Source organism: Leucoraja erinacea, chromosome 34 (assembly GCF_028641065.1).
Source record: "Leucoraja erinacea ecotype New England chromosome 34, Leri_hhj_1, whole genome shotgun sequence".
In the NCBI taxonomy this organism is placed as follows: domain Eukaryota; kingdom Metazoa; phylum Chordata; class Chondrichthyes; order Rajiformes; family Rajidae; genus Leucoraja; species Leucoraja erinaceus.
Window position 1 is genome coordinate 4,324,933 of NC_073410.1, and position 16,030 is coordinate 4,340,962.

The window sequence follows — 16,030 nt, forward strand, 5'->3', positions numbered from 1 at the left end:
GGCAGGCACGGGTTAGTGATTGGGGACAATCAGCCATGATCACAATGAATGGCGGTGCTGGCTCGAAGGGCCGAATGGCCTCATCCTGCACCTATTTTTTATGTAAAGTGTGGCGGGTAATAGGTGGATACAAGGTGAGGAGGGGGTTTGATGGGCAGAAGGTTGAAACTAAGACCAGAGATAAAAGATGAGGTGTGAGACAGGATTGAATGGTTGTGAACCTAGACACAAAATGCTGCAGTAACTCAGCGGAACAGGCAGCATCTCTGGAGAGAAAGAATGGGTGACATTTCTGGTCGAGACCCTTCTTCAGACAGGAACTTCAGGTTCCTGGGATAGACACAAAAAGCTGGAATGTGTGTTTTTTGCTTATCTCTCATTCATTTGTTCTATATCTCTCTACTTATCTACTGTATCTCCCATTTCCCTTTCTCCTGACTTTAGTCTGAAGAAGGGTCTCGACCCAAAACGTCACCCATTCCTTCTCTCCAGAGATGCTGCCTGTCCCGCTGAATTACTCTACCTACATCAACAACCTTTCTAAATGGACTGTAATTCTCTTTGCAACGTTCTTCAAAAGATATGAAAGATTCTGGAGAAATGCTAATTTTTTCTGACATTTTCCCTCACAACATGCAGGCTGCACAGTGGCACAGTGGTAGAGTTGCTGCCTTACATCACCAGAGACCCAGGTTTGATCCCGAGTACACGTCTACAGGTGTTTGTATGGAGTTTGCACACACTCCATGTGTGGCCAACATGTGGGCAACATTAGTCTGTCCACTGGAACCGGCTGAGTGTAATTGGGGTTAGATGTTGGTGTGTGAACATCGATATTGATGCACTAATTGTGCCTGGGCATTTGAAGGACTTTGTGGGATTGGTGCTTGTGGTACATCTCCAGTGCTTTGAAGCCCCTCCTGTAGGTTCATATCATAGATGTTAATGCAACAAGACTTCATTTTGCTCTGTAGAGCATAATCTTATACTCGGTTTGAGGCATGGATCTTCAAAGCTGTACTACTCCACTAAGGCGATTGTGAATTTGATCAATGACATCTTCCTGGGTTGAGAGCTGGATCACAACAATGGTCAATGCTTTGCTGAATTCTGTCATGGAGTTTTGTCATCAGAGGGCAGTGTGGTGCAGCTGGGCCAGGTTATAAAAACATAGAAAATAGGTGCAGGAGTAGGCCATTCGGCCCTTCGAGCCAGCATCACCATTCAATATGATCATGGCAGATCATCCAAAATCAGTACCCCGTTCTGGCTTTTTTGCCCATATCCCTTGATTCCCTTCGCCCTAAGAGCTAAATCTAACAAAAGATAATGGCTTTTGTGAGATTAGTGAAGATATCGTACAGAGGATGCTGTTGTACTCATACAGATATCATGAAGATCACACCCACTGTGACCTGAGATTGATGGACGCCATGCTGGAATTTTGGAAGGAGCTCTTCAGACAATGGCAGAAGGTGAGTGATGACTAGCTTGATGATGACTTTCTGCATGGCACAGAGCAGGGAGACCCCTCTGTAGTTACCACAATTGACTTGATCCTTTTTTTTTTAGAAGGTAGTCATCATCGACTCACTCACTGAGGATGAGAGAACCTTCCTTCCACTGACATCCACAAAGTGAAAAGGTTACACCCCTCCACTCCAAAGTCCAAAGTCAGCCCAACCTCAGCTATTGGCCCAGCAACAATTGGATCTGCAGACCTTAGAGATGTAACATGGAAATAGGCCCATTGGCCCACTCAGTCCACGCTAACCTCCAATCATCCCGTACACTAGCTCTAACCTACACACCAGGGACAATTTACAATTTACAGAAGCCAACTAACCTACAAACCTGTACGTCTTGGGAGTGTGGGACGAAACCGGAGCACCCGGGAAAACCCAATGTTGTCACAGGGAGAATGAACAAGCTCTGTATAGACGGCACCCATGGTCAGGATCGAACCCGGGTCTCTGGCGCTGTAAGGCAGCAACTCTACTGTGCCACACAGACGTTCACAGTCCGTGCTTCAATCTCTCCTATTTTAAGATCATGTCAAGAGTATAGAAGCTGGGATGTAATGTTAAAATTGTACAAGGCATTGGTGAGACCAAATCTGGAGTATGGTGTACAATTTTGGTCACCCAATTATAGGAAGGATGTCAACAAAATAGAGAGAGTACAGAGGAGATTTACTAGAATGTTGCCTGGGTTTCAACAACTAAGTTACAGAGATAGGTTGAATAAGTTAGGTCTTTATTCTCTGGAGCGCAGAAGGTTAAGGGGGGACTTGATAGAGGTCTTTAAAATGATGAGAGGGATAGACAGAGTTGATGTGGACAAGCTTTTCCCTTTGAGAATAGGGAAGATTCAAACAAGAGGACATGACTTCAGAATTAAAGGACAGAAGTTTAGGGGTAATATGAGGGGGAACTTCTTTACTCAGAGAGTGGTAGCGGTGTGGAATGAGCTTCCAGTGGAAGTGGTGTCGGCAGGTTCATTGGTATCATTTAAAAATAAATTGGATAGGCATATGGATGAGAAGGGAATGGAGGGTTATGGTATGAGTGCAGGCAGGTGGGACTAAGGGAAAAAAGTTGTTCAGCACGGACTTGTAGGGCCGAGATGGCCTGTTTCAGTGCTGCAATTGTTATATGGTTATATGGTTATAAGGAATAGCAGTACAATTAGGCCATTCGGCCCATCGACTCTACGCCACTCAATCATGTCTGATCTATCGCTCCCACCTACTCTTCCTCCTCAAAGTCTAATTCTATGATCAAACTATTCTGCTGTGGCCTTCTTTAGCTTGTTGCTAGCTTATTTATCGATGACGATCCTCCGAGGGATGCTGGAATAATTTCCTTTTGTTACAGCAGCCTTGTTTGAGGCAAATTATTGTTGCCGTTGTAGCAAACAGATGGGTTTTCTGCAACATTAATTCACGCTACCAGCTTCAACATTGGAGAACATTAGTTATCCTGACATACAAAACCAGCAAAATAATCCGTTTCATGGCTGGGATTATCTTGAATTTGGGTTTGAGGCCATTACATTTGTCAAGAGCAACTTGGATTTAGCGACATTAGTCACTGCCTGGTGTTTCTGTGAGTACATGGGTTTGTGTATAGGTTTGTGGATGTAAAATGGATGAACACGTCACCCATCACGTTTAACTTCAGCTGCTTTCACCAACAAGCTCCTTCATCAAGCTGTGGGTTTTGACTGGTTTGAAACATGGCAAGCTCCACAGTGCCTGCTTCTTCAGGGTGACGTAGTATTAGAGTTGCTGCCTTACAGCGCTTGCAGCGCCGGAGACCCAGGTTCGATCCCAACTACGGATGCTGTATGTAAGGTGTCTATACATTCTGAAGATCACACCCACGGTGACCTGCGATTGATGGACTCCACGCTGGAATTTTGGAAGGAGCTCTTCAGACGATGGCAGAAGGTGACTGAAGGCTACCTTGGTGATGACTTTCTGCATGGCAGAGCAGGGAGATTCCCGTGACCATGTGGGTTTTATCCGAGATCTTCGATTTCTTCCCACACTCCAAAAATGTGCAGGTATGTAGGTTAATTGGCTAGGTGTCTGTGTAAATAGTCACTAGTGTGCGTAGGATAGTGTTAATGTACGGGGATCGCTAGTCGGCGTGGACTCGGTGGGCCGAATGGCCTTTTTCCGCTCCGTATCTCTAAAAAATAAAACTATTGACAACTTATTCCACCGGGCAGCACTGTTTAGCTTAGTTTAGAGATACAGCATAGAAACCGGCCCTTTGGCCCACCGAGTCCGCTCTGACCAGCGATCCCCGCACACTAATGCTTTACATTTATACCAAGCCAATTAACCTTCAGACATGTACGCTTTTTGAGTGCGGGATGAAACTGGGGGAGAATGTACAAATTCCGTACAGCCAGCACCTGTAGTCAGGATCGAACCTGGGCCTCTGACGCTGGATGGCAACGACTCTATTGCTGCCCCACTGTGAGGCCCTATTATTGTGCTGTCTTGTTTAGATCAAATGTGAGAAATACAGGCAGGGATGGATCGGCAGATTGCTCTATACAGTTTTACAAATATTATACAAAACACAAAGTGCAGGAGTAGAGTAAGTGTGGGCAGGAAATAAAAATCTTGTGGTAAGTGGACACACAGGGGATGTTTGATAAGCAGATGGATGGAGTAAGTGTCAAATGCTAAAGATGAAAATCAGACAAAAGGGTGTCAGATAAGGAGAAGAGGAGAAACATATTAAATATTCTGGATCTGGATGCAGTACACTGAAAAGCTCCAGGTAGCGCATCAGTCAACATTGGACAATTTAATACTGGACAATTTTTACATTTATCAAGTCAATTAACCTACAAACCTGTACGTCTTTGGAGTGTGGGAGAAAACCGAAGATCTCGGAGAAATCCCACACAGATCACAGGGAGAACGTACAAACTCTACACAGACAGCACCCGTCGTCGGGGTCGAACGTGGGTCTCCGCTGCATTTTGCTGTGCCACCGTGACCACCTGTTATAATTGGAAAACGTCCTCTGAATCTATAGACCTAAGAAGAGGGACTGTCAGGACATGGTCTTAAGTGTGGAAGAGAGAACTCCATCAATCTGAAACAGAGTACAGAGCCAAAATATATATGCCCATTTCCTTCCATTGATGCTGCCAGACCCTTTGAGTACTTTTCATTTTAACTCTGGAAATACTTCATGGTCTTCCATTATCGTGTGGTCGATTTCCTAACTGATAACACTTTGAGAACCTCGTGGGTAACATTTTAAGGTGCTCCTTGTGACATTAAGGAGCAGGGAATAAAAGTTGGTTTTGTCAATGGGTTTGTAGGCTAATTGGCTTCTGTATTTTGTCATCCACACATAAATGCAAACATCTTGGCATTCATTTTTCATTTATTCGAGGCAATATTTATTAACCATCTCCAATTGAACATAGAGGAGTAAATGTGTTGTTGGGGACCTGCAGCCAAGCAAGGACAGCAGGTTCCCTTCACAAAAGGCAGCCCAATAGATTTTTACAACAGTCCACTCATTATTGATGGTTGAGTTGTTATTCCTGGTTATTTAATTAAATGAATTTAAATTCCCCAGCTACCCTGGTGGGAGTTTAAACCCAAGTCTCTGCATTATGAGTCTCGACCTCTGGATTTCTAGTCTAGTAACCTAAGCACTTTGCAAATGTCCCCCTGGCCTGGTTACACTGCAGAAGTACCTTGGGGATATTTTACAACACTGGAGACTTCACAATGTGCTGCTTATTCTTTCCCCAAAATGTTGGGAATGGAGAGCAATCTATAGACATCTCAGCAAAGACTTACTACGCCGAACGTGATAGATATCTCAGCAAAGGCTCGCTTCCTCTGACGTAAAGTGGGAATGAGTTTTATTCCTCCATTACGGGGAAAAGAAGCGCTTTATTGATTTTGTCCCTGCCACATCGCCACAGTGCAATTATATAATTGCCAGCACATTTTTAACAAGTTCAGACTTGTGCTTTATCCAACAAATTACAGATTAGGAGATCAAAGGCAGAAATAAAGCTGGCAGTCAGGAGGGCTGTGCGACATGTGGGTGGTAGATCAGCCTTTTACCCACAGCAAATTATCTTCAACAACTGCAGTGAAAAGAGTGCAAAGTGAAAGACATAACCACTTGCATGTGATAGTTATCTCCATGCAGTCTACCACACACATTACTACTTTATCAGATAATGTTCAGTCACCTTGGGCAACTGCACTGATTATAGAGAGGCTTTGCTAATGAATGATTCTTTGTAAGAAAGCAAAATCTCTGAACAAAACAAGACAAGAGCCCTTGAAGAAATTTCTCAAGACCCAGGAGAAGCCATTAAGGTCCCTGAGTGAATGTAATAAAACATACTAGCTCGGCAGTACATTTTAATCGTGATGTTTATTGTGACAGCAATCCCTTTCTGAAAATAAGCATAAATTTGGAAAACAACAGAACTCTCTTAAGCATGGTTGTTTATGCAGATTGTAGTCAGATGTGACTAACAATATGGGAAGAAAAGGCACTGTAAATACATCTTTCATTTATTCGACTCGTAGGCTGGTGCGGCTGGTGTATTCCCAACAGTGTTGCTTTCTGAACCTCAAAAACTGAAGATCCTGGGTCTCTAATGTATTGAAATCAGTGCTGACCTGCCACTTACACCAGCAGAGCAGCAGACACCAGGGCTGCTTGTCATCCTGCCTATTAACTTGATGTCTTTATTCACAGGCCATCTGCAACAGTGGGAGATGTAACTAATGTCCTCCGTACAACAAGGTGGCAAAAGACAGCAGAGTGTACAGATGACCTTTGGGATTCCCAGAGATCCTAACTAGAAGACATGAAAATCAATGCTGCCTACTGGTATTAATTAAACTAACCTAAAGGGCAGAATAAGACAAAATGTGCATTCTGCCACTGAAAATATTTGTCACGAACCATACAGGCATCTTTTTTTTGTACATATTAAGCATTTTTGTCTACGCTAGAGTTGCTATTTTCGTACTTCATATATTTTCTTGTTGTGCTTTCATTCGGTGAACATGAAATACTGTGTGCTGTTCTGGGCTGCCATTTGTGATATATCCTTATTTTCACAGAATGCTCTTTCCAACTCATTTTTATGTTGGAGAAACATGTCATAGTTCCATCAACCAGATTTAAAAAAAAATACATATTTCTGCAAAACTTGTCAAAGTCGTGAAGGATTATTTGAATTTATTAAATGAATGTAGAGAAAAAAAATTGAAATATTTGCCCACTTTACCCCAAGATCATGCAGAAACCTAACCTGGGACAATTGCTGACAATATATCAAATATAAAGAAGAAGACCTCCAGACACACGTGGTCACGTGAATTTAATCAAACTATTAGGGCAGATTAAACAGATAATACAAAGGAAGCCAAGTGTTTGAATATGTTGATTTGATAAAGCAGCGGGTGTCAGGGGTTATGGGGAAAAGGCAGAAGAATGGGGGGTAGGAGGGAGAGATAGATCAGCCATGATTGCATGACGGAGTAGACTTGATGGGCCAAATGACCTATTTCTGCTCCTATTACTTATGACATGAGCATCACTTAGGCTCGACTTTTTACCCACTCTTGCCGCAGGTAGTATGAATGATGAACATTTATGAGCGGCTGAACCAGAGTGGAGAGGAAGAGCATTCATTTTTCATGTTTTAGCAGATAATCACATGCTATATGGAACATGGTAATTCTGAGGTGCTGGTTCCATCAAGATGTCACATCAAGGAACACAAGTGTTCAAAGAGGCATCAAGCAGGATATAAACAAAAAATAGGTATTCTGCAGCTTAGCTTGAAACTTTCTTGAATCTCAGCTCAAGAAGAAATGGATTGGCTGAAACCAGGATTCGGTGGATTTTACAAGGTATTTGAAACTAACAGGCTTGATGTTTCATCTGGTGCTTTCTCACTTGAAGCTGGTGATTTCAAATGCCCTCAGTGTCAGAATACGGGAAAGCAGGTGTTTCAAATGGACAGGATGACTAACAAAGCAGAGGTCTACCTGCTTCATCATGATTCTAATTGCAATTTTATCTCCTGGACATGACAGGATCCTAAGATAGACACACAAAGCTGGAATAACTCGGAGAGTCAGACAGCATCTCTGGAGAAAAGGAATGGGTGAAGTATCGGGTCGAGACTCTTCTTCAGACTGAGAGTCAGGGGAATGGGAAACGAGAGATGTGGACGGTGATATGGATGCGTGGGTGTAAATCCAATGACATAATGGATTTGTGTAGGAAGGAACCGCAGATGCTGGTATAAACTGAAGATAGACACAAAAGGATGGAGTAACTCAGCGGGACAGGCAGCATCTCTGGGAAGAAGGAATGGGTGACGTTTCGGGTCAAGACCCTTCTTCAGAATAATGGATTTGACCATTGAATCAACACTGGACAGAGTGTGGCCTTTACTGTTCTTTTCTCAACAAAAACGGCACTGAGAATCTAAGTTGCTGCATTAAAAGTGATCAAAGCCCATTGTAAATGACAGGCAGAGAGTACCACCTCCCAAACACCCCTGACCATGTCTGCAGTTCCCATAATGGTTTCAACAACTGCCTCAGAGCCTTCAGAGCTGAGATGTAAGCAAGCCCTCCTCAATACTGAAGAACTGCCAATGTATGAAGTGAAGAGAAGTCATCAAACACAAAGTTGGTTGAAATAATAAAGTTACAGATTGCAAGGACATCTTCTAAATGAGACAATGATACAACTGCATTCCCATTAGTGTGGGCGCAAACTAACGGAGCATTGATGTTAAAGGAATAGCATAAACTGTGACCATTTCACGGCACTGGGCCTGCACTTGCTGGAGTTTAGAAGGATAAGGGGGGGACCTCATTGAAACCTATTGAGTCATGAAAGGCCTGGATTGGGTGGACGTGGGGATGATGTTTCCACGAGTAGAAGTCTAGGACCAGAGGGCAAAGCCTCAGAATAAAAGGACATACCTTTAAAAAGGAGATAAGGAGGAATTTATTATGTCAGAGGGTGATGAATCTGTGGAATTCATTGTCACAGGGGCTGTGGAGGCTGTCACTAGGTTTTTTTAAGGCAGTGATTGACAGATTCTTGATTAGCAAGGGTGTCAAGGGTTATGGGGAGAAGGCAAGTGAGGGATAGATAGATCAGCTATGATTGAATGGCCGAGTATACTTGATGGGCCTAATTCTGCTCCAAAGACTCATAAACATAAAGAAATGTGATGCTGGAATGCAAGCAGATCAACTGTGGATGATCAATGGCAAGAGAAAATGGATACATTTTCAGAAAAAAAGTGATAATGTTAAGAGTGGAGAAAGAGAACGAGAGAGGTCAAAACCACATGGAAATGGAGACAAACCTTTAGTAACATCCATTGATGCGTGACACTGTGCTCAATCCCATAGACAACACACCATTCTCTGATCATACATGTATGCTCAGAGGCAATTCCTCTCATCGTTGTGTAACAGCAGAGATGATAGGCCCCGTGGCTAGATACATCTCAATAATCTTCTGCAGGTTCATGTCACTCTGGTTAAATATACTGATTCTCGGATTTCCAAACCTAACTTGCACCACGCTCACAAGGCTTATGACCTGCTTGTCAATATGTCATCTGATGACATTGTCAGAGGCGATGATCTTTTGTATATCTAAAGCTGCTGGCCCACAAGCTAAGGTCTCTGATGAATTGCTGGGAGCAACAATGAATCACCACCTCCATTTTATGAAGGTCATTAGATCTGCAGCATCTGGCTGTTAATCCCCAGAGTTCCTAGATGAACTCAAGATCAGGCTCTGAATGAACAGCAAGGCATAGCCAACAGCAGTTTCAACAACTCTCTTGCATTCCTTTATTGCTTACAGCTGATTCAGCTGGAAGAATACGTCAATCATTCTAAACTTCACTTCAAAAACAACATCCATAACAATTTGTTGCATATTTTACGTTGGTGGCCAATGGAAAAGACTGTGAAAAGTCTCTATATTGAGCCACCTGCAAAAATGATCACTAAAAATTATTTGGCAATGAGTAAAATCATCCTTACTTTGCAAGGCACGACTTTTGTAAGATCAAGAGGCCTTTCTTCTGTATCACCATGCTCTGCTGTTTCAGAAGTTGAATACAATATCAATATTCCCATGGACACAAGGATCTGCGAATGCTGGTTTACAAAAATAACTCAAAGTGCTAGAGGAAGTCAGGAAGCATCTCTGGAGAATATGGGCATGAAACATTTCAGGTCAGGACCGGGGTGGGAGATTGCAACCTTCACATGGTCCACCCTGTTTCGACAAATGCAATCAACCTGGCGTGCACAACCAAATAAGATCAAATAGAACAAATTGTCCAATAACTTTAGGCTGTGCACGCCATACGCAAGAGGAAGAAGAAGGTCAGGACCCTTCCTCTGAGGGGAACCTGTCCATGCTGTTCAATGATGCTGCCTAAACCACTGAATTACTGCTACACTTTCCATCAATATTCCCTCAGACTCTTGTGTAACTGCAATCCTACCTCAGCAACTTTGATCTACTTTGGACTCTGTTTTGGTTGCACTATTAGAGTCTGGTTACTCAGTTATTAATTTATTGTGTTATCAATCATTGTATATTTATTTGTGTTTGAATGTTATTGGGCCTGTAAAACTGTAGCAAGTACGAATTTCATTATTCTGTTGCCGGTACATTTGACAATTAACATAGAAACATAGAAACATAGAAATTAACCACTTGATTCTTGAACTACATTAAGAATAAATTATTTTTCATTACCTTGCACTTTATATGATGTAGAAATATAGGACTATGTTCTAAATGGTAAGTGGTTCAGTGGATATTTTTAAGGCATAGATAGATAGATTTTTGATTGGTAGAGTTGTCAGAGGTTACAGGGAAAAGGGAGGGGAATGGGGTTAGGAGAGAGAGATAGATCAGCCATGATTGAATAGAAACATAGAAACATAGAAAATAGGTGCAGGAGTAGGTCATTCGGCCCTTCGAGCCTGCACCCCATTCAATATGATCATGGCTGATCATCCAACTCAGTATCCCGTAACTGCCTTCCCTCCATACCCCCTGATCCCTTTAGCCACAAGGGCCACATCTAACTCCCTCTTAAATATAGACAATGAACTGGCCCCAACTACCTTCTGTGGCAGAGAATTCCAGAGATTCACCACTCTCTGTGTGAAAAATGTTTTCCTCATCTCGGTCCTAAAAGATTTCCCCCTTATCCTTAAACTGTGATCCCATGTTCTGGACTTCCCCAACATCGGGAACTATCTTCCTGCATCTAGCCTGTCCAACCCCTTAATAATTTTGTAAGTTTCTATAAGATCCCCCCTCAATCTTCTCAATTCTAGCGAGTACAAGCCGAGTCTATCCAGTCTTTCTTCATATGAAAGTCCTGACATCCCAATGGCGGAGTAGACTTGATGGGTCGAATGGCCTACTACTCCTATCCCTTCTGACCTCACGATCTACACGTACCAGTGTGGTGGGTGGCTGGCTGCAAGATGGAGAGGATCATGTAGTTAGTCACAACTAGAAGATCAAAATAAAACACAAAATGCAATCTATCAAAATATTGCTTGTGACGCAAATCCAGAAACTAATGAGAATTGTAAATTAAGAAAGATGACAGCAAATCTAACAATCACTTAGCTACAAACAGACCAAGTCACTGTAATCCTGATGAACAGAAAGTCAATGAAAAAGACTCAAAATATCTCATTTGTCAACATCTTATTCAGTTGGAAAGCCCAAGGCACTCTGAAACAATTAATACAATTGAAATCATTGTATTTCACAAAGCTAGTTAAATGCTTCAATCACATTTTTTTTTCCCCTTTGCATTTACTATCTATGCAGCATGTAAAATGATTACACCATTTGGCGATTCTGTCTGGAGTGGTTTGTCAAATGATTTACCCCTAACCATGCCAATTTGTTCAATGTTTTTTATACGTGTCAGAAATGTGATGTGTAATAAGACTGAAAAAGAAAATGTCATTGTGGAAATGATACTTTGGCAAATATGAGTTGCAAAATTACAGAAATTTGAAATGTGCCAATTTCGCGAGGCATTTACAAGAGAATAATTTGAACACTATTGATACAACTGAATTGGTGCCAACGTAACATTTATTTTCATAAAAGGCAAGATTAAAGGCAAGGCTCGTGTGAAGTTGTTAAGCTTCATTGAATGAAATGGGAGGAAGAGCTAAATCAGCAGTTATAAGGCAACATGGGACTTTGTTTTTAACAGGCTGAAGATCAGAGCAAAAAGAGTTAAAGGGTTCCACATTTTGGAGCAACTGATGAGATGGAGAACTCAATTTTAATACTGTTGGGAGCATGAACAGAGTGCAGGATCAAAACTTTAACAGCTTAGTAAAATGAAGGTTGAAAAGTTCAGAGGAGCAGTAACTTAAGACTGTCCCACTAGGCAGCTGAACAAAAATAACATAGTTACTGCAAGCAAAGAGCAGATGGGTGGACTTTTTTTTTTGTGGGGGGGGGGGGAAGGTAGGGGGCGCTGTCCTGGGCATTAGGGGGCGCTGTCCTGTGCACGGCTGCCCAGCCAGCAGCTGTCTGGCTTTTCATCTTTTTATTTTTATTTTAAGTTAGTTAAAGTGTTTTGATTGGAGGTCTAGACTTTTTTATGTGGGGGGTGGGGGGGGGAGAAACTACCTTTCAGGGTCCCTACCAGGTCGGAGAGGCAGCTTTTCTCCGGGCTGCAGCTTTGACCCGTCCTCGCGGCCTACCAGCGGGCCTGGAGCGGCGTTTCCTGTCGGGGACCGCCCAGAACCTCGGCTTCGGCGGCGGCACAGCGCTGGAGCGCTATCGCGGAGCGGGCGATGCCTTGCCCGGGTCGCTGCGCTGGAGCTCCGGTGAGCTGAAGATCGCTGAGGAAAACATCGCGGAGCTGCGGGACTGTGGAGCGACCAGCTGCGGGCGGCGGCGCTGAACTTTACACTGGGAGCCCGGGATCTCTAGATGAGATCGCCAGTTGTGGAGCTCCAACCGGCGCGGCCTTGTTGGCTTCGGAAGCCGTGGCCTCCAGTACGGAAGCGGCCGTTCCAGGGTTCCCAAGCTGCTGGGAGGACTCTCCCGACGCTGGAGCAACATCACCCGGCGAGAACGGCCTGGAACATCGGGCCTCCGTAGAGGCAACTGTGGAGGCCTCAATAGGCCCGACTATGGGTGAACTGGGGTTGGGGACTGTGCCTTCCCTCATAATGGGAACCATTGTGGGGGGATGTTCTTTATGTTTAAAACTCTTATTAATGTTATGTCTGTATTCCTTCTTTATGTGCTGCAAAATGGCAAGAAGCATTTCACTTCACTACACCTAGGTGTATGTGAATGCGACCAATAAAATACCTTTGATACCTTTGACATTGAAAGAGTGTCAGAAGTAGTCTGCTCACTTTGTAGACATTCACACAAATGCACCTTCAAAAAGTGCTGTGCAAAAACCTGTTAAAAATAAAATTACTACACTTACAAGTATAGAATAATGTTAAAGAAAGACCAATGTTGTCATCGTGTCATACATCACGGAAACAGGCCCTTTGGCCCAACTCACCCATGACCAAGATGAAGCATCTAAGTTGCTCTAATTTTCCCTGTGTTTGGTCACTATCCCTCTAAATCTTTCAGTGTCTTTTAAATACTCTTAGAGTACCTGCCTCAACTACCTTCTCTGGCAGCTCTTTCCATATATGCATCATCCATTATGTGGAAAAAGTTGCCCCACTGAATGATGTAAAATCTTACCCCTCTCACCTTAGACATACGTCCTCTAGTTTATGATTCTCCAACTGAGTAAAAGACTCGGTCATCAGATGTGAGGTGTGAGGTGCTATCAGGACTGCCCTACTTGCCGCAAGTGTGGCCAGTCCCTCCCTCCTACAGGAATCACCCAGGCCATCTTCTGGTTCTGTGCATTATGTTATTCAATGTTTTGCCTAAACTTTCTACTATTGAAAGATGTACATTCCCTCTCTGGAAACATCTCAAATATCCATCCGCACAAACAGGGCATTCACAAACTGTGAACACACAATGGTTTGTCTTTCTCTCCTTCCCCGCATTTGCATATGTCAAGTATGAATAATCTTATTTTAAAGTTAGTTGCAAATTCCAACTCTCTCTTCAGTCTGCAAATCTAACCAATTTGATAGAGATGGTACAAGCTGTCAGTGTAATTTCCATTGCAGGTACATCAGACATTATCACTCACAAGGGCTTCATTTATGTTTTCCCATAATAACAGGCAACATTCAAAACACGAACAAAGAATTACAATTTTGGGGATAAAAGTTCCATCAGCAGAGGGAATGATGAATCACTCAATTGTTTTCAATTTGTCCCATTTATGAATCTCAAAACATGCTCACTCACTTCTAAACACTTGGGCATTAGTCTTTCCTCTCTGTCTCGCTCTTTCCAGAGCTAAGCAGCTGCACAACAGGAAAACTGCTTCTAACTATTGCACAACAACCAAGGGGACTGTCGAGAGCACATTGACCTACGGCATCACTTCCTGGTTCGGGAGCTGCAAGGCGTACGAACGGCACCAACTAGACAGGATTGTGAAGACCGCCAGCAGGATTATTGGTGCTCGACTCCCCTTCCTGCTGGACATATACAGGAAGAGATGTATCAGCAGAGCCATCTCCATCATCAAAGACCCCTACCACCCATCGCATGACATTTTCTCCATCCTGCCATCTGGGAAGAGGTACAGGAGCATTAGCTGCAAAACCAGCAGGATGCTCCTCAGCTTCTTCCCACAGGCTATAAGACTGCTAAATGGACTTTGCCCCCTGCCAAGTATCGCGCACAAACCCCCAACCTGGACACACTGCAGCAGAGCCACTGTTGTGCCGCTGCCGATCGGAACGCCTGTTGAATGTTTAGTAGAGTGTTAAATTTGTTCATGATACATGTATTTTTTATTTCTATTTATTTTTAATGCACACTGAATGGACACTGGTTGAGCAACGTTTTTTTGTTTCCTCTGGGTATGTGAATACTCAAGAAATGACAATAAAGACATACAATACAATACAAAATCACCAAAGACCTCTTTACAAATGACCAAAAGTAAAACTTTGACTTGAAAGATTTACCTGCAAACATCATACACACAAAGGAATTGGATTGAATAGATTGTTCCTTAAGGAACCAGCATGGACTTGATGGGCCAAATGACCTACTTCTATGTTGTAACAATTCTACAACTCAACCTAATCACTACACATTACAAAAATAAGCATTTGCTATGGGGTCCAATCCAGCAAGTCAACAAAGGAACGGTAAGCTCACACACACGTTGATTTTAAGTTCAGAAATAAATTAAACTCAAACCTTTTACTGGTGCCCCCCCCCCCCCGTTGATAATTTGGCACTTAGTTGAGAAAAGCAAGAGATATCCAAAATGAAATGGTAATGCTGTGCGATGTTATTGTGGAAGAGATATTCTGAAATACATTGCCACAGCTATGACAAGGGAGGAATCCACTGCGAACACCAGGAACTCGAACAATAGGAGTCAATACAGTTAATGGGATTACTGTTGACAATTCTTCCCACTGTTTCTAAAGGCCACAAAGAATAAACTAAATACTCTTATTTTCTTATAGCACTGATTTCATCAATCCATCATTTTGTGAAGAGCTTATTTGCAAGATAAAACGACGGCATCAACAAAATCCATCAATGCCTCTGACTGCATTGTGGTAGCTCTACGAAGTGAAACATCTGCAGTTTTCGAAGCTTCTCTCTGGGTCCGTTTCCACGATGCATTTTGTGTCTGATGGCAGCACGGAGGTCAAACACCACATCTGGAAGCCTTCTCATCATCTCCTTCCATGGAAGCACTCAAGTGCAGGCTGTCAGTTACACCTGTTCTGACAGGTTTAACCTGCCTGACCCAAAGATACCCTCGGGGACATTAATTATAGGAAAGAGCATGAGATGTTGGAGAAACAGTGCCAGGCTGGATGCTGCTCCAGTCCTTGTCACCTACTAATCATGGCGTGTGACACAGGGCTTTAGATGGTCAGGCTTCTCATTAATCATCTGGCCTTAAACTTAAACTGTTTTCCTGAAAGATTAAAGCTTTAGACCATTTCTGTCCAATCCACCTGGCATTTGGAATCTTGTAAGTTCCCTGCACTATAATTTAGATCCCCAGAGACTAGTAAAACCTATTCATTTACCATGGCCTTGGCTTAGAATAGTTTGCTGCACGCAAGGCACTTTGAAACTCTGCAAATAAAATTCTTCAAGGACTTCAAAGAAAGTGACTGATGGAATTGTTTGGGTTTGGTAACTGGCTTTGAAAGCAAACTGTTCAGTTTTATTTTGCACAGCAATTATGGAAAACAAGTTTAATATTTGCACTTAAAATCATGAAACGCAAATATTTCATCAGTAACAAAATCATCTGTCATCCTGTCAGG

General features: G+C 42.9%; 1 protein-coding gene across 1 annotated transcript in view; it reads right to left on the reverse strand.

The window, feature by feature from the left end:
* lrmda (leucine rich melanocyte differentiation associated) overlaps positions 1 to 16,030 on the reverse strand; it is a 664,257-nt gene that overhangs the window by 179,224 nt on the left and 469,003 nt on the right. The gene's annotated exons all lie outside the window — the stretch shown is intronic.